This window comes from Agelaius phoeniceus, chromosome 28 (genome assembly GCF_051311805.1).
Source record: "Agelaius phoeniceus isolate bAgePho1 chromosome 28, bAgePho1.hap1, whole genome shotgun sequence".
NCBI lineage: Eukaryota > Metazoa > Chordata > Aves > Passeriformes > Icteridae > Agelaius > Agelaius phoeniceus.
Window position 1 is genome coordinate 3,012,288 of NC_135292.1, and position 27,176 is coordinate 3,039,463.

Below are 27,176 nucleotides of genomic sequence, written 5' to 3' on the forward strand. Positions count from 1 at the left end.
CCAAAGAAAGCTTTCTCAGCTGCTCTAGCACCTTCTCTGAAAGCCCTTGTGGGAATGCTTTCTGCCTGGATCACGCTATCTTCCCAACCTCCCTGTCCACAGAGATGATCGAGGGATAACATATTACCATAAACATCACGAGCAGTAGCTTCATCAGCCCACAGAGCTGGTAAAATCGCTCTCAATCCTTTTTGCCATGCAACCTCCCACAAGAGATATTCAGAAGAGGATAACAGGCAGGAAAAAAGGTGTTTTATATCAGCAGGGGTTAAAATGTGAGCGAATAATGTAGCTTTAAGGAGCCCTCTAAAATATTCACTTGATCTCCCAAAATCTTTTTGGGCTTTGGCTAGTTCTTTAACAGAATCAACAGAAAGGGGGCTATAATTTGGCTGGAATGCCCCGGTGGCATCTGGAATATATGAGACAGGGGCAGCAGAAAAGGACTGTCCTGTTTCCGGGTTCTGTCTGCCGGCGACAGCGTCTCTTATTACACTGGTCTGAGGGCCGGAGGGCGGGCCGTGGGGGGGGCGGAGGGAGCCCGCGGCGGGCGGGCAGAGCTCTGAGGGGGCGGGGGCAGCCAGGGCCAGAGCAGGAGGGGCGGCCGGGGCCGGAGCGGGAGGAGTCGAAGGAGGGGCCGGAGGAGGAGACGGGGGAAGGGCGGGAGGGCGGGTTTCGGGGGCGGGGTGCTCCGAGCAGAATGGGTTGTTGGGAGAGCGAAAGGCATTCTGGGAAAGAGAGGAAACCACCATTGCCACATGGTGTCCGCCATTATGGTCCGGGGAAGTTACCGGACGCGGCTCGGGGGTACCAAGGCGGGCACAAAGGTTGTGAGACACGGTATTATAACTTGTGGAAGCAGGGGGGAGGGTGGGATTTCGGGAATTCAGGGCAGAAGTATCCGGGTTGGAGACAGGGAACCTCGGGGGGGGAGCAGGGGTTTGTGCAGGGGCTGGGAGTGGGGGAAGGGGGGTGGGGGAAGGAGAACCGAACTCGGAGGGGGGTAGATCGGGTTTCTGGGGAACAGAGATATTGAAACTGTTGCCGGATGGCTGTTCCTGCTTCTTTAAATTAAATCTTACAACATTTCTTATCTGCAGGGCTAAGAAAGCAAATTTTGACGGAGATATGTCTCCTGCTTTCCCTGCCTTCAATAATTCACTACCAATTTTGTCCCAAAAAGCCAAATCACTGAGATTTTCAGTGGCCACATCGGGGAAGTGGAGGAAAAGCCATCTGACGAACTGTTTAACATCTGTTTTTGAAAATCGGATCTTTTCACTCTTAAGAATGTTTAAGAGATGATAATAGACACCCTTGTGAGATACAGAAAGCCTAGCACCCATTTTGGCTCTGATTTTAAATTTGTATCTCAAATTTCAGCAACCCAGGTGGGGGGGGGGGAGGAGAAAAAAGCCTACAGCTGGCAGCCTGCCCACAATAGAGAGAAAAAAAAACTTCAGCCCTCCGCGGCGGGGCTGAGAACAAAGGGCAGGGAAACACCCCCTCCCAAAGAGGGGAAAAACAAGAGAAGGGTAAAACTTACCAATCCAGCTGCAGGAGAGGGGAACGAAAAAGCCTGGGATGTTGATTTCCACCTAAAGCTGACTTCTTGGGGTACATAAGAAGCTCCCAGCTTCGTCCACAGGAGAGCAACTCACTAAAACGGAGTTTTTTCTTTCCTGAGGTAGCTTGCCGGCCGAAGGCTTATCGAACAGACTGAAAGAATGTCCGAGCCCCTTTCCGTGGGCTCCTGGAATGGTTCCAGAGCCCCACGTTGGGCGCCAAGCTGTCCCAGTCTCTCTGCAAGCCTCTCAAGCCCCTGGGCCTTACCCGGGTCGGCAGAGAGTGGGGGGGGTAGCCCCACCACGGCCGACTGCAGGGAGACACTCTCTGTGCCCCGAGGGTGCTGAGGGCACTCAGGCTGGTTGCCTTCGTTGCAGCAGAGACGACCGAGACGTCGGTGGAAGAGGAAAGGGGCCGACTCCCAGCAGGGGATATTCCAAGGTTTTATTAAAGAGTCCCGAGGGACCTCCTATACCTCAGGGGGTTCCTCCTGCCGAGAGCGCTGGGGGACGTTTGGAGCTTACATTTAAAGGGGGGAGGAAACTAACATAGATAAAATCCTACTGACCAATAGGTATCTCTGGGGGATGGGTGCTGGGGGGACAGACATACAAAACAGCGTATGGGGCAGGACTTGGGGGGTTGACCCTTGGCCCCTGGCTAATCACTCGACAACTTGGACCGAAACTCCTAGGTAGGGGGCTGGGATGTCGAGGTGACTGGCAGAGAGCCAGGGTGGGGGTTTTGGAGATCTTATCCCGGGAAAGGGATAACACAAGTAGAGGGAAAAGGAGGGGGGGGGGGTACAGTCCATTTGGGAAAAACATGGGGATACAAAACAAACTACTTTAAAGTATTACAAAATATAAGAACGCACTACAACAGATGCCCAGAGGGATGCAGCTCCCTGGGGCTGTTCCCTGTCGCAGGCAGAGCCATGCAGGCAGTGCCTGGGCTGCCATTCTGTAAAGCAGGTGGAGCTGGGGCCAGGCAGGGCCTGGAGCTGTGCAGTGGAGGAGCCAGGGAGCTGCAGGGCCTGGCAGGGGCTGATCAGCCCCTCTGTGGGGCAGCGCTGTCTCGTCCCCTCCAGGGCTGGGGCAAAGAGCTGAGTTCTCAGGCAGGGCAGCAGCTCCATGGCAGAGAAGGGAGTCATTTGTACTGAGACACTGGGGCTGTGTGTTCCTTGAGCCTTAGGGAGCCCTGATCCTTGTTGGGAAGGCTCCCCCAGAGCTCGTGGCTCACTGGGACTGTTCCAGGAGTCCTTGCAAGCCTTCTGGGGTGCAGGAGGGGCTGAGGCAGCTGTGGGGCAAAGGGCTCTGCCTGGGGCACTGGGCAGCCTCTGGGTGCTGCCTCTCAGGGTTTGGGCCTCCTTGACAAGACGTGTTGGAGTGGGCAGAGGTAGAAGGCAATTTATCCCTGTAGGGCTGTTCAATGTGCGTTGGACAGTGACCAATGTGTTCTGCTCCATTGCACAATCTCTGGGGGGAAACGTTCTCCATTCTCTCAGGATCTCTGATTGCCCTGGGGTCATCTCTCTGCCCAGATGTCTCGTTCCTGAGCTCCAAGTGTCCCCCCAAGTGCTGCTGTACGATGAGTGCCACCTGAAGGTGCCCCATGGGAGGAAGATCCTCATTAGGAATCCCAGCCACCTTCCTGGCTGCTACGGGCTCATTCCCCAGGTTTGGCATCACATCCACCTCCTCCTGTCAAATATTACTGAGGAGATTATTAGGGGAAAAAAGGGTTTGGATAAGACCTTGCTGGTTTCTATTCAGCCTTAAAGATCTGCTGAGAACAGGATCCTACCCGAATGTAAACTTTAGGAGGCAGTTGAGGCTCCTGAGGAAACAGTTGATGTTCTGGTCTTCAGGGGCTTTTCTTGTGGGAGATGTGAGAGGGTTGTGAAAAGCTGCTGCATCCACAGACACCAGTGCCTGTGCTGGCAGCCTCCTTGCAGGATCCCCTGGGAGTGCTAAGCCTACAATTCTTGCATCTTGTTTGTGCCTTTTACCTTTGTCCTGGGCAGTTGTAAACGTGTGTGTAAGTTGCTGTTGCGGTGCATGTTAAGGAGTCTAAAGTTTCTCCAGAGGTGCCTCTGAAGCTGCATTTCATTCTGTCCCTGCCAGAAACGCAAGGAGGACTCTGCTGTGCTCGACCCCAGCCCCAAGCCCTGTGGGATTGTGCAGCCCCAGAGCTCAGCAGAGATCCCAGCTGTGGTGGCAGTGCAGGCCCTGGGCACTCACGGCCCCAGCGCTGTCACCGGCGTGTTCGGGGATGAGCTGGGTCCCGAGCAGGTGGCTCGGGGATCCAATACGGGGACGCGTCGCTCCGGCAGCCCCGGCAGCCCCGGAGGGCTCCGGCCCCCGCCCGGCAGAGCTGTGGCTGCTGAGACCCCAAAATATCCCCAAAAAACAGGTGAGACACCCCAAAAATATCCCAAAAAATCCAGGGGAGACCCCTCGAAATCCCAAAAAATCCCAGTCAGACCCCCCTGAAAAATCTCAAACAATCTGGGTGAGATTCCCCCAAAAATGCCAAAAAATTCGGGTGAGATCCTCCCCAAAAAATCCCCAAAAACCCGAAGTCCAGGTGAGACACCTCAGCAAAAAAATTTTTAAAAATTCAGGTGAGACCCCCGCCCCGAAAATCCCAGTGAGACCCCCCCAAAAATCCCAAAGATTTTTTTTTCCTGAAGAAAACAAGTGAGACCCCCCCAAAAAAATCCAGGTGAGACCCCCCCCAAAAAAAACCCCAAATAAATCCCAAACCCACCCCAAAGAATCCAGGAGAAACCCCCAAAAATAAAACAAAAAACAGGTGAGATCCCCCCCAAAAATCCCAAAAAATCCCACTCAGATCCCCCTGGATTTTTTGTGTGCAGCTGCTCCTGGCAGGGTGCACAGGGACAGGGATTCTGCCGGGGAAAACAGGCACAGGCTGCTGTGGAGAAGGACAGGAGGGATGGGAGGCACAAACAGCTCCTGCTGGTGCAGGTGTCCCTCCCTCCCACTGCAGGTCCCTGTTCATGGTTATCTTATTTTCCAGAGATGAGCTTTACCCTCCTAAAGTCAAACCCCACCCACCAAAGGGGAAGAGAAGCAGTTTGGGTTCCTTGGCATCTCAATGGAGGCATTTCAAGGTCAGAAATGTGGAGGAGCCAGTCACAGCCCTGAAAGAAGTGCAGGATTTTCCCCACTCTTCAGGAGCAGAGGTAGATTTTCTTGTCCATGCCGTGCTTGTGTTCCTCCCCAGCCTGCCAGCACCAAGTCCTGCTCATGCTGAGCTCCCTTTTTGCTGCCCTGCTGGGCTGTGCCCTGACAGTGGGCTGGGCAGCAGGGCCAGTGGCTGGACATGGGCTGAGGGGCAGGGAGAAACAGGAGAGTTTTCCTTGGAGAAGCTGACTCAGATCCTACAGGCCTGTGCTGAGTGTGGGATTTTGTGCCTTGTTTCCTTCCCAGTGTAAGATGAGGCTTTTCCCTGCATCATCCTGGTCAGATCTCCAGCTTCCCTCCCAGAGCCAGCTGGGATGATCCTGATCTCCATGGAGCCTCTTCCCAAGGCAGCCAGACTCCCTGTTTGCAGGGCTCTGCTTTCCCCCAGAGCTGCTGCTGCCCTGCTGGCCCTGGAGCTGTCTGACAAAGGGAGACTTTGCAAAGTGGCTGTCTCTGCCTCCCAGCACAGAAAATGGCTTGTTTTCCAGGTGCCAGCACCAACTCCTGAGCACCCTCACCTGCCACGAGGCTCGGAGGGGTTCAGGTGCTCCCTGGACGTGGCGCACGCTCCCCTGGGAGCGGAGAAGGCAGGAGGGAATCTGTCTCCCTGCCCATTGTCAGCGTGGCCAGCAGGGCTGGAGCTGCCAGTGCCACTGGGGGCCCTCAGCACTGGCCACAGAGGGGCCTCCCATCCCTGCAGGCCCATCACAAAGGGCTGCTGGAGCAGCTGCTTGTTGGAGAGGCCCTGCAGGACACGTTGCAGGGCTGCCCAAGGACGCTGGGCAGCACCTGTGCAGGGCACTGCTCCCCCTGGAACTCCTCAGGTGCTCCACAGGAAATTTTGGCAGGAGCTTTTGCTGCAGCACCTTGAGAAATCGGCATTTAAATCAGCGAGAGAGGGCAAGAACCTCAGGAGTAAGATGAGCTGGGCTGGATTCCTTCCCTCAGCTCCGGGAGCTCTCACTCTGAGTCTCCTCCTTTTCTAAAAGCAGGAAGCTTTTAAACTTTTTAAAGGCAAATTGTGCATCAGAGAGAATTTCTGCTTCCAGGAGACATCCCAGCTCCCTTTCCTGTCATGTACTAATTAATGCATTGGCCCGTGAGTGTGGGAGAAGATTTTGCCCATGGTCCCTGCACTGGTCAGTGGTATGGATGCAGGATGAGGTGAGGGTGATTCTGGCAGTGTTTGGGGAATAGGCCCCTCCGGCTACAGCTGCCCTTTGCTCCAAGATGCTCTTCTGCATCCATTCCCATGCTCAGCACCTCAATCTCTCCTGTCTTCCACCCAGGCTTTCAGTATCCTGCCCCTGCCAGGTGTGCTGCAGCCAGGAGAGAGCCAGCAGGTCTCCTCCACCTTCTCTGGCCACCTCAGCAGCACCTGCAGTGTCCCGGAGCTGTGCCACGTGGAGGGAGGCCCCAGCTACGAGGGAGGGGCTGGTGCCCGGGGAGGCCTCACGTGTCAGCTCCTCCCTGAGCCCCCCGAGATCAACTGTGGCTCTCAGGCCCCTCTCAGGGACAGGTGAGTCAGCCTTCCATGGGCTCCTGCTCTGCCATGGGTTATTGTCCCTGCAGGGCTCCCCTGCTCCAAGGACTCTGAGCTCAGAGGTGCTGCACAGCAAAGGCAGCAGCAACACAGGCATGGCCACTCTGAGCTCCCTGGCTGCCAAGAGAGGAAGGACCTTCTCCTGTTGAGACACAACATCTTCTTCTCTCTCTGAGTGCTGAGCCCTCCTGGCTCAGCTGATGCCTGCAGGGAGCTGGGCTCTGGGCTTGCCTTGGCACTGCCTCTAGAGGGGTCTGGAAGTCCATGGTGTTGAGTGGCATCTTCTCCATCATCTCCCTTCTTCACCAAAGCACTGGGATTGTGCTATGGGCAGGCGTGGGGCACAGAGCAAACCTTGCTTTGGGCCCTGCTCCTGCCCCAGATGAAGCCCTTGCACTGCTGATCTGCCAGGGCTCTCCTTATGCTGGGACAGCAGCCAGAAAAGCTCCTGTCCTTTAGGCTCCCCTGCAGCTGCAGCCGTGGGCAAGCACAGGAGAAGCTCAGCTCCAGCAAGGCAGCCCAGCCCAGGACACACAGGCCCAGGGTGGAGCTGGGAGTGGAGGTGCTCCAAGCCAGCCTGTGCATCAGGACTTCTTCAGGCCAGGCTGGAGTTGGTTTCATGGGGAGGAGAGGGACGAGGCTGCTTCCAATGGTTTCTGTGGCAGCCAGCACTGGTTTGCTTGGTCCCAGCTGGGCTCCAGCAGGAAATCTGCCTGACAAGAGCCTGCCTTGCAGGAGAGGAGTTCCTGCAGCCTCTGCTTTCTGACTGATAGCATTGTTCTCGTGAAGGAGCAGGCTATGGGTCGTTAAAGCCCAAGATCACAGGCAGAGACTCTCTAACTAATTAGAGTTAGACAGTGGTGTGTTTATTAACACCGGCGGGCGGCACCAGAGCCGTCCCTAAAAGGCGCGACCGCGCTGCCCAAGGTTCTTTGCCCTCTCTTTATTGCCCAAGATCTTACATACAATACATCTGCACAAGCCCAACACCTCCCATCCCTGCTCTGTATTCAAATGAGCTCATTGGTCCTTCACACCTGTGCAATTCCTCCCTTGAATTGGGTCCGTGGTCTCGAATTGGGTCCGTGGTCTTAAGGGATGAAGTCAGGAATGTCTTCATCAGGTCTCTGTGACCCTCTGGCACCATCCAAGGTCCCCTGCTTAGTGACTGATTGACATCAAGCCCAGGTGCTAAACCATTGTTCTCCTGGTTTCAAGATGTTCTTATAACAGTTCACTGACTCCACTTCCTTCTAGAAAGAAGCTCCTAATGGTAAACAATAGAACAATCAGCTCCAGCTTAAGCATCTCATCATCATTAACCTATGGTCTGCCTGTCTAACTTACATCCTGATCAGTGGGAATTGCTTCTAAGCCTCAGCTGAAATCTGAACTCTTTACAATCATGCTTCAGCCATGCCCAGGGGGAAGGGGGCTGAATGAGCTGAGTAAGAATTGTAGGGGAGATGAGCAGCTGTCAGCAATCTGTGCTCTGCTCTAAACTGGGAAGCCAAGAGACAAAGGGCGTTTTCAGGCAGCAGCACAGAGAGCTGCTGGATCAGCCTTGGGCAGGGCCTGGAGGGGTCTGGCTGTGCCTTCAGAGGGAGCTGGCACAGTCAAGAGCCTCTGATGGCAAAGCTGAGGTTTGGCTGGGCCTGGAGGTCCCCTTCCACCAATGCCCTCCCTTGGGATGTTCCCAAGCCCTGTGGCTTGAGGAGAATTCACGGGAATGGCCTCAGGGTCAAGGAATGAAGTGCAGGGCCAGCCAGGACTGGGGAGCCCAAGTTTCTGGTGGGGACTCTCAGCCATGGCTTCTGTTTTGTCTGCACAAGGGAGCTGAAGCAGCCGGCTCAAAAGCTTGAGGAGGAGGCAAAAGCCTTAGAGGAGGGAGAGAGGGGGAAGGAGGAAGAGAGGCAGAAGAAGGAAAAGAAGGGTGTCTCTGTGGGGAAGCAACCCCCAAAACCAGAGAAGGGGAAAAGCAAACAACCACAGAAGAAGGAAGCCAAGGCCCCAGAGAAGAAGGAAACCAAAATGCCAGAGAAGAAGAAAACCAAAGCCTCAAAGAAGGGGGAACCCAAAGCCCCAAAAAGGAGGGAACTCAAATCCCAGAGGACACAGCTGAGCTGGAGAAGAACTCTTTACTCTTTATTCACACAACTCACTTTACACAGTTTGACAGACCTCGTGTGCAACTCTAGTTAGTTCATAGATTTCTTGCAGGTTATTCTATTACTGGTAAATAAAATAGATTTTACTTGTGCATCAAATCTCTCTGTTGTATTGTTTACCTGTTCTCTTCACTGATTCTCACGGACAAATCCCTTGTTGTTGCAGGTGCATTTGTTTTTCACTCTCAGAACAGATTGTTCACAAAGTCTCATTCTCACAAGAGCTTCCCATGGGAACTTGTAACTGCTTAGCTGCACTCAGAAGAGATGGCAGGCCAGCTGTTAATGTGGCAGAACAAGGCCTGATTTCATAAGGCCTTTCTTTTATCATTATCCTACCTGCCTGTGACATCTCCCCCTTCTTGTTCATTTAAAAAAGGCTCCTATGTTCTGATGCTGAAACAGCTCACTCTTGTCAGGGCATTATCTCATCAAGGTTATCACTGGTTATCTGTTAGATATGGGATAAGAGAGATAAAAGACCACTTACAATCCACAAAACTTACCAAATTCCATCAAGTCATTGACACAGGGTATTGCAGCATGAGAAGACAAAAGAATAATGTCCAATGTCTCTTGGGGAAATGGAAAGAAATGGCCATTGTTTCCAATGAGTTGAGAAGTGTGAGAAAGTCTTTGAGCTGGAAATGTTGATCTTTGACACCACTGAATGTCCCCTGGCAGCTGGAACAGGGAATAACTGGAGAAGGTTCGTAGGAGCTCTGTACCATGAGGATGCCAGGAGGCTTTTGCTGGCAAATTGCCTCTGTCAGTGCCCAGACACAGCCGTGTCTGGCCAGGCCTCCTCCTGCTCCTGCTCTGGCCACAAAGGCTGCAAGGGGATGAGGTTATTTCTCTCTGCACTGGGCCTCATTTCTTCAGAGCTGATCAGTATCTGATGGAATGAACAGGTGACTGCTTTGAGATGCTGATGATGAAACACAGCCACATCTTCTCCTGAAGGTGATGAATCAATCAGGCTGCACTGTGGTACACTCCATTGGGATTTAGATGGGATGATCTCTTTTCCAAATTCCTAATGTAAATATTGCATTATTCAAAATGATTCCTTGTCCAAATGTCTCATGTTCATATTGCATTATTTGAACGTTCTTAAGGCGCTCATTCCTCTTCTTTTTTTGTTTTTTAAGAATGAGATGCATGTCTTTTGTTATGAGCATGAAGCAACATCACAGTAAAATAATACATGCAGTGGACAAGAAACTTACAGCAATTGGGAATAATTTGGATACAACAATCAGGAACATTTCAAATAGCAGACAAAGCTAACAACGTAGGTGGAATGAGGTAAATAGCAATCCCTGCAATAATGTACCATCATCCCAGAGTCTGCAAACAGCTGACAAACCTCGATTCAGGGGGGACTTGGATCATTTTTTCCAGATAATAATTCCCAAGCTGCCTTTAAAAAGAGTTCAACTGTCATGTCTAGAGGGTCAGATGGCCAAGTCAAAGCAACTCAAATCCAGTTTTGATGCAGAAAACATCTGGGTCTGTTGGCAAATTCCCATCCAGGCAGAGCCAAGGCCTGGCCCCCACCCAAGCTCTAAGTGGGAGAGAATTCCCTGAACGTCATTGAAAACAAGGCTCTTGAGAACAGCGCTGAGGAGTAAAGGTCTGGGGGCGACAGACTAATGAACCATGCAAGAGCTGTCTCCTCCAAAATTCCCTCAGCACAGAGATGCTTTAAACCCAGCAAACTGTTGGAGTGGTTCTGTAATAATCATTGGGGCTACATCTGATTGCTGAGAGTAGATGTCACAATGCCATCAGTTTAGAGGAGGCTTCCCACAAAGCTGAGATATCATTTCTTGGAACTGTGAAAAAGACTTAAAAATGACGAGACAGCCCTGGGTCAAAGCATGGAGGATTTTGGTGGGATTTTGGGCAGATGGTTTGGTGTGTATCCAGAGTGACTTTGGGCAGATTTGGGGCCTGCTTGGGGCAGGTTTGGGGCAGATTTGTTGCTGCTGTTGGGGTTTTTCTCCCGTTTCCCCAGCTGCGGGCAGAGCCCCGAAGCACATCCTGTTCCTGCCCCACTCCCTGAGGAGCCCAAGGAGCTGCTGCTCCCCATGCTCTGCACCCAGGGAGATCTGGGGCAATCCCGGCATCCCGGGCATCCCGGGCATTCCGGGCCCTTTGGACATTGGGGGATTCTGGGGCTTGGGGGGCGAGAGGGGTGAGGGGGGCTTGGGGCTGGATTGTCTGGGGAAAGGATCGGGATTTTGGGGGAATGTCTGCATTTTTGGGAAAGAGCAGGGTTTGGTGGGGAGGAAATTCTGGATATTTTAGGGAGGAAATTTCTTGAATTTTGGTGGAAATTTCTGGATTTTTTAGGGAGAATTTTCTGAATTTTTTGCAGGGGTCTTCTGGATTTTTTGGGGAGGGATTTCTGGGAATGTTTCTGGAATTTTTGGGAATGTTTCTGCATAGAGAATGGGGTTGGTTTTGTATAGTTTGGGGAGGAATGTTTCTGGATTTTCTGGGGAAAGTTCCTCATTTTTTGGGAATGTTCCAGGATTTTTGGAGGAACATTTCTGGATTTCTTTGGGAATGTTTCCGGATTTTTGGGGGAATGTTTCAGGCGTTCTTTTGAGAACATTTCCAGATTTTTTGGGGAACATTTCTCCATTTGGGGGGGAACATTTCTGGATTTTTGGGGGGAATATTCCCAGGTTTCTGGGGCACATTCCCGGGTGTCTGGGGAACACTCCCGGGTGTCTGGGGAACACTCCCGGGTGTCTGGGGCTCTCCTGGCCCCGTTCCCAGCCCAGGTTCCCGGGGTTCAGGAGCTGCCCTGGTGCCCGGGCCCCGCGACATCGCCTGGGTGCAGTTGGAGCCCGAGGTGCAGGCGGGCGCCGCCCGCGAGGCCCTGCAGGGCTTCAGCATCACCCAGAGCAGCGCCAGGAAGATCTCCTGCGCCAAAAAGGGACCCAGTTTCCCACCCAAATCCCCTCTCTCCATCCCAAATCCTTCTTTGTGCATTCTCAAATCCTTCTTCTTTCACCCCAAATCCCCTTTGCCAGCCCCCAGGGATTTTGGGGTTCCAGAGGGGTTATTGGGGTTTTTCCCAGCATTGTACCCAGGGTCTCTCTGCAGACATTGCACCTGGAGCTGCCCCAAATAAACCCCAAATAACCCCAAATTTTGGGACTGAAGGGGGGGGGGGAGTGATACTAAAATTCGGGGGTTTGGGGTGTTTGACCCCAAACTTTGGGAATTGGGGGGTTTGATTCTAAAATTTGGGGGTTGGGTGGGATTGATCCTAAAATTTGGGGTTTAGGGGATTTTGACACCTCAGGGTTTGGGGATTTTTGACCCCAAACTTTGGAAACTGGGGATGTTTGACACCCCTGGGTTTGGGATTTGGGGGTTTTTGTTCCCAGGATTAGGGGTTTGGGAGTTTTTTTTTCCCCAGGATTTGGGGATCAGGGGGTTTGAGCCCCAAACTTTGGGGATGAGGAGGGTTGGACACCCCAGATGTTTCAAACCCCAGCATTTGGGGTCAGGGGGTTTAGACCCCAAACTTTGGGGCTTGGGGTGTTTGACACCTCAGGATTTGGGATTTGGGGGTGTTTGACCCAAGACTTTGGGAATGGGGGGTGTTGGACACCCCAAATGTTTCAAAGCCCAGGATTTGGGGTCAGGGAGATTTAACCCCAACATTTGCAAATTGCAGAGTGTTTGACACCCCAGGATCTGGGATTTGGGGGGTTTAAGGCCTAAAATTTGGGGTTCGGGCTGGGGGGCAGGGGGGGAGGTTGAGATCCCAGAGTTTGGGTCTGGGGGTGTTTGGCCCCCCCCAGTGTTTGAACCCCAGGATTTGGGGTCCGGGGGAGTTGACCCCAGGATTTGGGGTGTTTGACCCCAATGTTTGACCTCACCTCGGGTTTGGGGTCGGGGTTGAGATCAGGGACATTCCCTGGAGCCAGCGGCGGGATCGGGATCGGGAACGGGATCGGGAAGCGGAACAGGAACGGGGAGGGTCCCTGAGCCAATGCCGGACCCCAACCCCAGGGAGAGGCCCCGCCGCAGTCCCGGAATGGCCCCATCCCCACAATCCCGGAGCCCTCCCCAGGCCCAGCCCCTCCCCGGCCGCTGAACGGAGCCTCCCTCAATCCCAGCCCGCCCCGATCCGGGCCGGAGCCATCCCCAGAGCCTCCCCCATTCCCGGCCCGGACCCTTCCATCCCTTTTTGGGGCGGCTCCTGCCGCTCCCCGCCCATTTCTGGGGTTCCAAAGGGCCCCGCGGACCCTCCCCATTTTGGGGGTGTTGGGGTGGCCCCAGGGCCGCCCCGAGGGCCGAGGGGGGATCGAAAGCCCCAGACCCGAGGGGCTCCTGGGGGTGCCCAGTTCCTCCCGTCCCCAGCCCGAAACAGATCCTGGCCAATCAGAGCGTGGGGCGCTGATGACGATCCCGTTGCCGGGCAGAAACTCGGCGCACTGGCCCCGCCCGGCGATTTCCAGCGAATCAGCGCCCGGCTCGGCTGTGACTCATCGGGTGCCGGGCAGAACCCAGCGCCTCTCACAGCGCTGGCCAATCAGAGACTGCGCGGGGCCATTCCCAGCCAATCAGAGCGTTTGTCGCTGATGGCTCTCAGTGTCCAGGAGCGGAATTTGGGGCGGGGGGCGGTGACCCCGGCGATGGGGATGGGGCGTGCGGGGGCAGCTGGGGCCGCACTGGGGGCGCTGGGGGCGCTGGGAGCCCCCCCGGCCGCGGGGGGAGCGGGGGGCGCAGGGAGAAGGGGGGCGGGGGGGCCCCAAATTCAACCAAAGGGGGGTCGGGACCCCCAAAGGGAGCAGGAGGGGCCTGGAACCCCCAAAACCAAGCACGGGGGAGGGGATTGGGGACTGGGGGAACGATGGGGAAGGGGCGGGAGAGGGGCGGGAAAGAGGGGGATGGGACCCCCAAATTGAGGTGGGAGGGAGCTGTGGACTGGGGGAAACCCCCATCAAATCCCATTAAAATCCCATAAAAATCCCATTAAATTCCACTCAATTCCCATTAAACACCATTAAAATCCAATAAAATACTATTAAATTCCATTAAAATCCCCTGACATCTCATTAAAATCCCATAAAATTCCATTACAATCCCATAAAATTCCATTAAAAGTCCATAAAATCCAATTCTATTAAAATCCTTCTAAATTCCCATTAAAATCCATTAAAATCCATTAAAATCCCATCCAATCCCAAAAAATGATCCCAAAAACACAGAATTGGCCCTGAATTACCCCCCACACATACGGCCCTAAAAACCCAACAATGTGAAAAAGTACCCCAAATGATCCCAAATTTACCCTGAATAACCCCAGAAATACCCCCAAATAACCCCAAAGGCACACAAAGAACCCAAATCCCCCAAATGATCCCAATCGCATAAATGACCCCAAATCCCATAAATTACCCCAAATCCCATAAATGGGACTGGGAGAGGGGAGGAGAGGGCAGGGAAAGGGGGAGTGGGACAAACTGGGCGAGGAAATCAAACTCTGCAGTCAGACAGAGCAGGGATTTGTGTACCCAGCGCTGGGAGCGAGGGGGATCTCTCTGGCAAAAACCCACTCGGTCTCCTTTAGCCTTCAGCTCCATTTTAAAAGTCACAATTACAACACTTCATTAGCATACTCACATTTGCATAAAGCTGTGTCCCGGTTTTACAGCCGTGTGTGGCTTCAGCGCCTGCGTCCGTTCCTCCTGTGGCGGCCCTCAGTCTTCTGGTGCTCTTTTGATGAAGGCTTCTGTCGTCCTCCTCACGCTGGAACTTTTTACCTGGACCATCAGCCCATGCCTGGTGCTCCTTGTTCTTCAGTCTAACCTGGTCTGAGCTGATTTTGCCCTTTGCAAGCTCTGTTCAAACTTGCTCTCTCGCTCTCGGTGCGTTTGTTGTGTCGCTGGCTCTGCTCTCTCTCTTGCTCTGCTGCCTCGCTGGCTTTGCCTGCATGTGAAAAATGCATGTATTTTATGATTGGCTTTTCGCAAATATTAAAATGAATATTATATGTCTGCTGTTAGAAAGTAATGCTGTATTAATTCTCTTAAGTACTGTGTTAAATATAGTTTTAGGTTATAAAAAGTGCTAAAATAGAAACGATGCTATGTAGGATTCTTGTTTTAAAGAAAGGACTCACAGTGAGATAGCAGCCACAGGACACCTAAATCTTTCAGAGAAAAAGAATTTCTTGCCCTCTTATCAGAAGAAATGAACTTCTTCCCACCTTGAAGGCGCTGTTAGGATTTGGAGGAAGAAGGTGGCACTGCCCAGACAGAATCCTGTGTTTGAATGGAATTTATGCATCATGGATGAAGTGTATGAATATGCAACAGGCTGTTGTTTTTAAGGGTTAATCCTTTGTTAACGGGTTCCTTTTTCAGGCTCGTGGTGCCCAGAAAAGGTACCTGGACCTCCATAACCCTTTTTCTCTATTGTCTCATATTGTCCTAATTCAAATTGTCCAAATTATTATTACTCTAATTGTATTACTGTTTTTATAACCACTTTATTACTAATGAACTTTTACAATTTCAAAATCAAGTGATTGGCGTGTTTCACACTGCACATCTCGCTCCAGGGCTGCTTGTGCTGAACCTTTCCTTGCACAGCCCTGAGGATTCCCCCAGCCCGGGCTCCCAGCAGCTCCAGGCCCGGCCAGGAGGAGCAGCAGGGCCAGGGCTTGCAGGGCGTCCCCCCAGATGTGGCCCTCGCTGGTGGCACAGCCGGACCCTTGGGAGGCTGCCTCAGGCTTTATTGTCCACCAGCATCCCAGGAGGGAGCAGAAAATCCTCCTGCAGACGCTGATTCCGGAGGCTCCCAGCGCTTCCTTGTCTCCAGGAGCTTCTGCCAAGCCCCAGTGAAACCTCGGTGCCACATTGTTCCACAGCCTCACAACGCTCTCCTGGCTCCCGTGAGGTCCCTCTGGGTCCCGCTGCAGCCTTGGCTCCATCAGGTTCTCCTGGCTCCATCAGGGTCTCCTGGCTCCAACAGGGTCTCCTGGTCTCCATCAGGGTCTCCTGGCTCCATGAGGCTCTCCTGGCTTCCATCAGGGTCTCCTGGCTCCATCAGGCTCTCCTGGCTTCCATCAGGGTCTCCTGGCTCCATCAGGGTCTCCTGGTTTCCATCAGGCTCTCCTGGCTTCCATGATGCTCCACTCTGTCCCAAGGGGCATCCGCGGCTCAGCTTTGGAGCCCTGCAAGATCCAAAGGTTCCCCCCAAAAAACACCAGCCCAGGGACCCCCAGGATATTTGGGCTGAGCTCCCGCTGCCCAGGCACCTGCATGGAACCCAAGTGACCGCTGGGACTCCATGGAATGTCCTGGAACAAACTGTCCCTGGTCAGACAGGGGTGCCATGGAACACAGGTGCCACTGGGACACGGACACTGCCCATGGAACCGAGTGTCCATGGGGACAGAGCCGGGCCTGATGGAACACTGGAGAACATTGTCACCCCATGGAATCCATGGAACCAGGTGTCCATGGTGACACTGGAGAACATTGTCACCCAATGGAATCCCATGGAACCAGGTGTCCATGGTGACATTCGAGAACATTGTCACCCAATGGAATCCATGGAACCAGGTGTCCATGGTGACACTGGAGAACATTGTCACCCCATGGAATCCATGGAACCAGGTGTCCATGGTGACACTGGAGAACATTGTCACCCCATGGAATCCCATGGAACCAGGTGTCCATGGTGACACTGGAGAACATTGTCACCCCATGGAATCCATGGAACCAGGTGTCCATGGTGACACTGGAGAACATTGTCACCCAATGGAATCCATGGAACCAGGTGTCCATGGTGACACTGGAGAACATTGTCACCCCATGGAATCTCATGAAACCAGGTGTCCATGGTGACACTGGAGAACATTGTCACCCAATGGAATCCATGGAACCAGGTGTCCATGGTGACACTGGAGAACAGTGTCACCCCATGGAATCCCATGGAACCAGGTGTCCATGGTGACAGAGCCGGGCCCAATGGAATCTACTGGAGCACAGGGAACATTGTTACCTGTTGGAACCCGGGCTGCTGAGAATTTCGGACTTTCTGAGCTGGCAGACACTGACCCCCAAGAGAACACTGCATTTGACCTGAGGCTGTGGAGAAGGCTTCCAAAATGGAATGATGGAGCTGGGATTATGGGTGTGGAGTTTGAATAGAAGGGTGTAATATCACATGGTGGACAACTTGGAGTTTAAGGTTTTAGAATATAGTAATATATATAAAGCAAGATGGAGGTTTTAGGGTGGAGGCTGATCCGTTTTCTTTGCCTTCTTCACCTGCTTCTTCTTCTTCTTCTTCTTCTTCTTCTTCTTCTTCTTCTTCTTCTTCTTCTTCTTCTTCTCCTCCTTGTTTTCCTTCTCCTTCTCCTTCTCCTCCTCCTCCTCCTCCTCAGGTTTGGGTGGTACTGTGTAATTGGATAAAAAAGTCCCTTATGTTGGGCACGGGTGCTTGGTTATTGGGTTAAAAGTAAAAATAATTTAGGTGTCATTTCTTAATTGGACAGTTTATCCTCAGAAGACCTTGCAGAGAGAGAGACGGGGTTCCATTTTCACCTTGTTAGCGAAGTGCTGCAGAACTCACAGCTTGTGAGACTCTTCTAGAGACAAGAGCTAATGAACACCTGAGTCCAAACAAGAAATGCTGTCTTGGGATTTCATCCCGACCTTGGCAGAAAAGAAGCAAAAGAATTGACTGTTACCCCACGGAATCTCATGGAACCAGGTGTCCACTGTTTGACGGTGCAGCCTCAGAGAGTGGTGAGACCCTTGTGTCACCATGGAATATCCTGAAACCACGGCTCCCTTGTGACAAACCTGGGCTTTATGAAACCAAGGAAACTGCTGGGATGCAATGGAATCTCAAGGAACCAAGGGTCAGCTGTCAACACATCAGCTTCTCAGGAAACCAAGGCAAACACTGTGACACAGAGAGGGGCCTCATGGGACCCAGGAGACCATGGTGACACCGTGGTGGGATCTCATGGAACCAAGTGTGAATAGTTACAGGACCCAGGAGACCATGGTGACACCGTGGTGGGATCTCATGGAACCAAGTGTGAATTGTTACAGCACCCAGGAGACCATGGTGACACCGTGGTGGGATCTCATGGAACCAAGAGCCCAGAGTTTCACGGCTCAGCCTCATGGATCGCTGGAGACCATGGTGTCCCAATGGGAACACATGGAACAAAGGCTCCTTAGTGACACACCAGGGCCTCATGGAATGCAAGAGATCATCCTGATGGAATGGGAACTCATGGATTCAAGGGTCCACTCTTTTGCTGCGTGGCCTCATGGAATGCTGGAGACCATTGTGGCACCATGGAAACGAATGGCACAAAGGCTCCACTGTGACCCAGCAGGGCCTCAGGAACCAAGGACACCGCTGTGATACAATGGAATCTCATGGAACCAAGGTCCAGTTGTGACAAAGCTGGGCCTCATGGAACCAAGGACACAGCCATGATGCAATGGAATCTCTAGGATCCAAGGATCAATTGTCAACACATCAGGTTCCCATGAAACCAAGCAGAACATTGTGACACAGTGGAATCTCATGGGAGCAAGGCTCTGCTTTGATCAAGTGGGGCCTCATGGGACACAGGTGCCACTGGGACATTGTCAGGCTTGGTAGGAACAAGACACCACTGTGTCAGACCAAGGCCTCATGGGACCTAGGAGAGCCCTGGGACACAATGGAACCTGATGGAACCAAGGGCCCATTGTGACACGGCAGGGTCTCCTGGAACCCCTGTGCCACTGGGACATTGCCAGGGCTGGTGCAAGCAAGGTTCCACTGTGACAAAGGCAGGCCTTGTGGCACCCAGGAGACCACTGTGGGACAATGGAATCTCATGGAAGCAAGGCCCCATTGTGACAAAGCGCGGCCTCATGGAAGCCCAGTGCCACTGGGACATCTCCAGCCTTGGAGGAAGCAAGTGTCCATTGTGACACAGCACAGCCTCAAATCACAGGAGAGCAGAGGGATGCCATGGAATCTTGGGGAACCAAGTGTCAATTCTAAACACAGCGAGGACTCCTGGAACCCAGGAGACCATTGTGATGCTGCACTTTGTCACAATGGGGCCGTGCTTCTATGAGGATCCATGGGCCCACAATGTTCTCCTGGGTTCCAGGAGGCCCCGCTGGGTCACAATGGCCCCTTGCTCCCACGAGCCACAGCACGGTCCCCGTTGCCCCTGGGTTCTGTGAGGCCCTGCTGCGTTCACAACTGACACTTGCTTCCATGGGATTCCATTGCGTCACAGTGGCCCCCATGTTTCCATGAGGTTCTGCTGTGTCACAGTGGACACTGGGTTCCACAAGAGCTGGCAATGTCCCAGTGGCACCTGTGTCCTGTGGGCCCCACTTTGCCAAAGCAGAGCCTTGGCTCCATGAGATTCCAGGCTGTCCCAATGCTCTGCTGAGTTCCACGAGGCTGTGCTGTGTCACAATGGACACTGAGTTCCACCTGCCCTGGCAATATCCAAGTGGCCCCTGGCTTCCATGAGGCCCCGTTGTGTTTGCAGGTGACACTTGGTTCCCCAAGATGTCATTGTCACGCCGCTCTCCTGGGCGCCCTGAGGCCTTGCTGTGTGTGAGACATGACCGCTACTTTTAAAATTTTAAGGGTGATTCAACCTTGAAAAAAATGACAACAAAGGACTGAAACAGGAGAAATCACAGCACTGGGAGCCCTTCCCCACCCCGTGGCTATCAGCCACATGGCTCCTTCACAAATTGGCTGCTCCTCCTTTTAGGCTTTTGGTGTTGCATCAGGCAATCCTAGCCCCACCCAAAGTCTGTCAGGTAACTCTTTGTGGCCGTCCATTGGTGGAGAATGCTTTCTTGCACCCTGACTGGAGAGCAGGTGTTGCCATGCCTGCCTTCCAGTGACAAACCTGCCCTCCCCAAATGCCCCAACCACCAAGGCCATTACAAGGGCAGGGGAAGAGGACTATGGGGGACAGATGACAATAACATCACTACACATCTTAACACACACATAGGATCTATCTCCTCACTGTGAGACCCAACTATGACATTACTCATCTGTAACACTGTGCAATAATGGAGCCTTGTTCCTAGCAGACCTGGCAATGTCCCAGTGGCACCTGTGTCCCATGAGGCCCCACTTGGTCAAAACAGAGCCTTGACTTAACAACTGACCCTTGTTTCCTTGAGATTCCATCTGTGAAAAACACGTTCACTCTCCTGTGAAAATGTACAAAGTTTAATAAGGGACAATGGGAGAGCAGGACCATGGAGCAAAGGTTATTACGGCCGGGTGCATCTTGGCACTCAGCCAGGAGCACCCTGTTACCTTTGGGGATCCCCTGAAATACCTTTCCCCTTACATCAGCCTGGTGCATATTCATAGAGCCTCATGCATATCCATAAACTACTTTACATATTCCAGGAATGATTTTACATGGCCCCTCCTTGGGTCTGCCTTTTCAGAGCATGTGTGTTTCTTGGCTGTGGTTTTGGCTCCTTCTCTTTATCACCTCCAGGTTTTGGGCCTTGGTGCACTCTGCCTTCAGACGGGGAGTGCTGATAGTTGGCAGATCTGTACAGGTGTCCTCATCCCGTGTGCATTGGATGTTATCCCATCCAAGCAGGCAGTTTAACACAAGCACACTTCTATCAGCTATTTCACTACTATGTCTAAGCTCAATTAACAACAGAAATAAAAACTACATCTTTAGAACAAAGTTATTTTAACATCACACATATAAAATCCATTTTAATATTTGCAAAAAGCCAATATTATGATATTTATCTATAACAGGGTGAAGGAGCCCTGGCCCAGGCTCTGGCCCTGGGGGACATGGGGACGCTGCCGGGGGGTTCCTGTCCCCCTGTGCCACCCCCAGGGCCCCGGCCTCCGTCCCCGTGTCAGGCTCTGGGGTTGATCTCGTGGAACATCCTCTGGGGGAGGCTGCGGGGCCGGGCCGGGGGGACCCGGGGGGACAGGGGACCCTGCTGTGCACGAGCAGGGTTGGACTGCTCTGGGGGGAGCTGTGAGGGGGCCGGGGCAGAGTGACCTCCCCAGGGACCTCACACAGCCCCCGTGATGTCACACTGCCCCTGTGATGTCACACTGCCCCTGTGATGTCACACTGCCCCTTGTGATGTGACACTGCCATCTGTGATGTCACAGTGACCCTGTGATGTCACACAGCCATCTGTGATGTCACACAGCCCCTGTGATGTCACACTGCCCCTGTGATGTAATGGAACCCATGTGATGTCACACAGCCCCTGTGATGTCACACAATTACTCTGTTATGTCACACAACCTCCATATGATGTCATTCAGCTGCTATGTGATGTCACAGGGCAGATTTGTGATGTCACAGTCACCCTGTGATGTCACAGCCTTCTCTGTGGCATCACACAGCTGCTCTGTCACTCTGTGTCACAACCCACATTGTGATGTCACAGAGCCACCTTCTGTGATGTCACAGCTAGCTCTGTGCTGTCACAACCCCCTCAGTGCTGTCACACAGCCCACTCTGTGCTGTCACACAGCCCCTTGCTGCCATCCCAGCTGCTCTGTGGCTCTGGGACACAGCCCCAGAGGTGCTGCTGTGACACAGCCCCCGCGGGGACATCCCACAGCCCCGGCCAGTGCTGAGCCCCTGTGAGCTCTGTCTGTGCCCTGCTCGTGTCCCTGAGGGGCCCTGGCAGTGCCCCGGCCCTGCTGGGCTGTGCACAGGAGCTGCTCCTGCCCAGAGCTGTCTCTCTGCAGCTCTGCTGCCCTTGCCAGGAGCTGCCTCTGGGCCAGGAGCCCGGCCCAGCTCAGCAGCACAGACACAGCACAAGGACTTTAATCACCCTCTGGGCCTTTGCTGCTCTTTGCATCACACCCAGTCCCTCAGAGTGGGCTCAAAGACTTCTCAAGAGCTCACAGTGAGATTGAAATACTGACGTTTCTTGTACTTTAAAGAGATCCCTGTGAGGGACAGCACTGAGAAAGTGTCCCCGGGTTCCAGGGAGAGCAGAACACTGGAGGCACTGATGGCAGCTGGGGACAAACAAGGCAAAGGTGTCTCTGGTGCTGAGCAAACCTGGATTTGTTTCAGGAATGTAAAGGGCCAAGGCCTGAGCCCCAGGGCCTGGCCAGGCAGATCCTGTCCCTCCCTCCTTGCTCAGGGCTCTTCCCGGGATGGGCACTGGCATGTGGGGATGGGCAATGCCAAGGGCAGGAGCGTGGGGCGGCCCCTGCCAGGCTGCTGAGCAGGGACAAGGAGGCAATGAGGCCCCAGGCCTGCAAGGGTCACTTGTCCCCTCCTGGCTCAGGCCCAGGGCCAGCAGCCATGGCCAAAGCGCTGCCCAGGTTGGCTCTGTCAGGGCTGTCTTGCAGCTGCTGCCCATCCCTGTGCCCTGTGCAGCCCAGGCTGTCCCACGGTGTCCCTGCCCTGGCCTCTGTCCCTGCAGGCTCTGGGCATCCCCCGGCTGCCCCACCTGGCTGGGCCCTTCCTTTGCTGACAGCTCTGCCTCCTGCCTGCCCCTGCCTGCCCACACAAAGCCTGGGGCTGCTCCAGGCTCCTGCTGGGGCCGTGCTGCACCACAGCCCTGCCCTGCCCGGGAAATTCCTTTCTCCTGCAGCCACTCTGGGCCTCCCCAGCTGCCCTTGGCGTTGATTCTTTCTCTCTCTGGCTGTTTTCCACTATGTCAAAAGGATCCACCATCCCTGAAATCGCTCTTTAAACACTCTCATGGCTCTGCTCCACTGTCCTCAGGCTCCACCCCACTGAGCACAGAGCTCCTTTGTCCCTGTACAGTGCTCATGGGCCCAAGGCCTCCAAACCCCTCCTTGGGACATCTCTGGGCCCTCTCCAAGGTGTTTCCAAATGAAAACATTCAGCTCAGAGTCTAAAGAAATCACCAGAGGACAGGGCCAGCCCGACCTGTCTGTCCTGGCTACTTTTGTCTGGGAGCGATCCTTGGATATCCAGAATTTGGGAGGCCAAATTCTAATTTTGGCCATGGTCCCTGGACAAGAAGGCTGGTTCTTTTCCATAGGAATGAAGGAACAGAGCCCCAGTGTTTCAGGGGCAGATGAGAGGTGACCACCAGAGGCCAAGGCCAGCCAGACCTGGTAGGTTTTGTTTGGTGAGATACCCTTGCACAGAGGGAATTATTTTAGGGAGAGTACCCATTCTGGCAATGGGCATCTGAAAAGTCAGACAGCCCTTTTCCATAGCAAGGAAAGCAGAGAGCCCCAGTGCTCCAGAAGCTGATGAGAGGCAGCCCTTGACATGCCAAGATCAGCCAGAGCTGTCAGGTGGGCCCTGGGAGGCCAAGCCAGCCAGAGCTGTTCCATGTTCCCAGGGTTCCATGGGGTCCCACAGTGTCCCAATGGTCCCTTGCTTCCATGGGGCCCTGAGGTGTCATAATGCCCCCTTGGTGACACCAGGCCCTGAAGGTTGGAATGGTCTCCATGGTTCCATCAGGCCCCACAGAGCCACAATGGTCTCTGGGTCCATGGAGCCCCTCTGTGTCACCATGGCCCCTTTGGTTCCCTGGGCTCCAGTGGTGCCACAATGATCCCCTTGGTTCCATGGGCTCCAGTGGGGCCACAATGATCCCCTTGGTTCCATGGGCTCCAGTGGTGCCACAGTGATCCCCTTGGTTCCCTGGGCTCCAGTGGTGCCACAATGATCCCCTTGGTTCCATGGGCTCCAGTGGGGCCACAATGATCCCCTTGGTTCCATGGGCTCCAGTGGTGCCACAGTGATCCCCTTGGTTCCCTGGGCTCCAGTGGTGCCACAATGATCCCCTTGGTTCCCTGGGCTCCAGTGGTGCCACAATGATCCCCTTGGTTCCCTGGGCTCCAGTGGTGCCACAATTATCCCCTTGGTTCCATGGGCTCCAGTGGGGCCACAATGATCCCCTTGGTTCCATGGGCTCCAGTGGGGCCACAATGATCCCCTTGGTTCCATGGGCTCCAGTGGGGCCACAATGATCCCCTTGGTTCCATGAGGTCCCCACAGTGTCCCAGGGATCTCCATGGGAAGGAAAGAACCCAGCCCCACTGTTGCAGGCGCAGCCACCAGAGGCCCAGGCCAGCCAGCCTTGACGGTACTGGCAGATTTTGCCTGGGAGCAACCCTTGGATATTGAGAATTTCAGAGGTGGAATCCCAATTTCAGACATGGACACTGGAGGAGAAGGATGGTTCTTTTCCATAGGAAGGAAAGCACAGAACACCGGTGGTGTCTCAGGGGCAGATGAAAGGCGGCCATCAGAGGCCAAGGCCAGCCAGACCTCTCTGTCCTGGCAGCTTTTGTCTGAAAGCAACCCTTGGATATCAGGAATTTGGGAGATGGAACCCCAATTTCAGCCGTTTCTGCATGGATAAGAAGGACGGTTCTTTTCCATAGGAAGGAAAGCACCCAGCCCCAGTGTTTGGACAGCAGGGGAGAGGCACCCCCAGGAGGCCAAGGGCAGCCAGACCTGTCTGTCCTGGCAGCTTTCACCTGGGAGCAATCCTTGGATGTATGGAGTTTTGGAGGGGGAATCCCAGTTTTGGCCATGGTCAAGATGGGTGTTTTTTCCCATAGGAAAGTAAAGCACAAAGTCCAAGTGTTTAGGAAGATGATGAGAGGTGGCCACCCTCAGGCCAAGCCAGCCAGCCCTGTCTCTCCTGGCACCTTTTGTCTAGGGGCTTTCCTTGGACATTGGGCATTTTGGAGGTGCAATCTCAGTTTTGGCTGTGGGTGCCTGGACAGGAAGAAGAGCTCTTTTCATAAGGAAGGAAAGCACCCAGCCCCAGTGTTTCAGAGGCAGATGAGGGCCAGCCCTCAGGAAGCCTAGGCCAGCCAGACTTGTCAGTGCTGGCAGCTTTTGTCTGGGAGCTATCCTTGGATATAAGGAATTCCAGAGGCAGTTGCCCAGTTTTGGCCATGAGTGCCTGGTTGAGATGGAGGGTTTTTTCCCACAAGAAATAAAAGCACATGGTCCCAGGGTTTCAAAGGCAGATGAGAGGTGGCCCCAGGTAGCCAAGGCAGCCAGATCTGTCCCTCCTGGCAGATTTCATCTGGGAACAATCTTTGCATGTAAGGGAATTTGGAGAAGGAATCCCAGTTTTGGCCATAGGGCCCTGGAAGAGGATCAGGACAGTTCTGTCCCATAGGAAGGAGAGCCCAGAGCCCCAGTGCTTCAGGGGCAGATGAGGAGCAGCCCTCGACATGCCAAGGTCAGCCAGACCTGTCCAGCAGCCCCCGGGAGGCCAAACCAGCCACACCTGCTCCCTGTGCCCTTGGTTCCATGAGGACCCACAGTGTCCCAATGGTCTCCTTGATTCCAGGAGTCCCTGCAGTGTCACAATGTTCTCCTTTCTTCTGCAGTGTCACAACGGCCCCTTGGCTTCCCTGAGCCCTTGCAATGTCCCCGTGGCCCCTCGGCTCCCTGTGGCCCCGCTGTGTCACAATGGCTCCTTGGTTCCACGGGCCCCACAGCTTCATCCTTGGCCCTTGGTTCCAGAGGGGGCCTGAGTTTCACAATGGTCCCCCTGATTCCGTGAGGCACCAGAGTGTCACAATGGTCTCTTTGCTCCCATGAGGTTCCATAGTGCCACCATGGTGTCCTTGGATCTGCGTTGTCACAAGGGCCCCTTGGTTCCATGAGTTTCTGGACTGTCAGCAATGGTTTCTTTGCTCCAGAGGGGCCTTGATGTGTCACAAGGGCTCCGTGGCTGGGGTTTGTGTCTCACCCACGCTGAAACCCCAGCAGTTGGTAGCCATGTGCGTTTCTTTCTATAGAGCTTCTGTCTTCCTGTCTCTCTGTCTTCTCCTTCTAATGCTCTTGATATGGAACATTTTTTGATACCTCAACAACTGAAGTGATTAAACGTTTCTGGGTGCAACAGGCTGAGTTAATGAAGTTACTGCTATGGTGTTTTATGTTGAATTGGATGTTTTAGTAAATCTTTTTCCAAAGTTTCTTGATTTTCTGATCTTTGCCAGGAAAATTTTGTGCCATTTTGTCCTCTTGAGAATATATGGTTGGTGTCTCTCCTGTGCACCAAACTCCAGGAAAGGAACCCTTGGTTACTGTGAGAAACGACTGCAGACTTTGAAAATTTTAAAAGGTTTATTCAACCTTAACAAAATGACAAGAAAAGGACTAAATAAGGAAGAACAGGCCTGGGAGCTCCCCTCGTGGCTGCCTACCACGTGCCTGGCTCGTCCTCAAGATGGACGCTTCGCCTTTGATACCCCGGGATTGCTTCAGCCAAACCTGGCCCCTCCCACAGTCTGTCAGTCAACTCTTCTTCGCTGTTTATTGGTGGAGTCTGCTTTCCTGCAGCTTGATTGGAGGGTCAGGTGCTGTCCTGCCACGCCCCCTCCCCTAGGAACAAGTCTGTTCTCGCCTTCTTTCTACCTGTCCTGGATGGCTCAGGCTATCTGATGGTAACAACGGGGGGAAAGGGACTGTGGGGAGAACAGGGGACATCTAAACAACAGACTGCAATAACATAATCACACATCAATAAAGCTTCTCTTAATATTCACACAGTATCCATCCCTTAATTGCGAGAGCCAATCATCTCATTAGCCATCTATAACACAAAGGGACCTAAAATCACCGTTACAAGGTAAAATTACCCAAAGAGGACTAAAATCCACCCATATGGGCCTAAAATCAGCCAAAGGCATCTAAAATCCACTCTAAAACTGCCCAGTTTATCCTAAAATCGCCCAAACAGGCCCAAACCCCACCCAAATGGGCTTAAATCATTCAAAGGGATCTAAAATCCACCCTCAAACCCAACAGATTTGGCCTAAAATCTGCAAAGGGGCCTAAGATCCACCCTAAAAGGCTTGAAATCACTGCAAGGGATCTGAAACCCACCCTAAACCTGTCCAGTTTGGCCTAAAATCACCCAAATGGACCTAAATTCTCCGGGACCAAGACCAAACCCAGCAGCAGAAGTGGCACCAGCCACAAGACTGACACTAGAACTGAGATGGCAGCGCCACAGGACCGGCACCGGGACTAGGACCAAGACCCAGACCAGAACCTGCACCAGAACTGGCACTGGGACCAAGACTGGGACCAAGCCTGACACTGGGACCGGCACCAGGAGCGCTTTGGAACTGGGACTGGCACCGGCAGCGCTCCAGGACTGGGATCAGGACCGAGACTGGAACCCGGCACCCGCACCGGGACTGCTCTGGGACCGGGACCAGGACCGAGACTGGGAGCCCTCCAGGACTGAGACCGAGACCGTCACCGGAACCAGCACCGAGAGTGGCAGCGCTCTGGGACTGGGACTGAGACTGAGATTGGCACTGGGAGCACTCCAGGACCAAGACCAGCACCAGTAGCAGCACTGGGTCCAGAACCACTCTGGGACCAAGACTGAGACCAGCACTGAAACCAGCACCAGCACCGGCACCGAGAATGGCACCGCTCCAGGACCGAGACTGGGACTGAGACTGGGACTGGCACCGCTCTGGTACCAAGACTGGGACTGGGACTGGCACTGCTCCAGTATCGAGATCAACACGAGAACCAGAATCAGCCCCAGGAGTGCTCCGGGACTGAGATGGAGACTGAGGCAGGCACCGGAACCAGGATCAGCACCAGGATCACTCTGGGACCAGCACAAGGAGCAGGAACTGGACTGGAAATGGGAT

General features: G+C 53.6%; 1 protein-coding gene across 1 annotated transcript in view; it reads left to right on the forward strand.

Annotated features, from left to right (window-relative positions):
- LOC143696053 (uncharacterized) overlaps nucleotides 1-27,176 on the forward strand; it is a 1,205,294-nt gene that overhangs the window by 857,687 nt on the left and 320,431 nt on the right. The window lies entirely within an intron of this gene.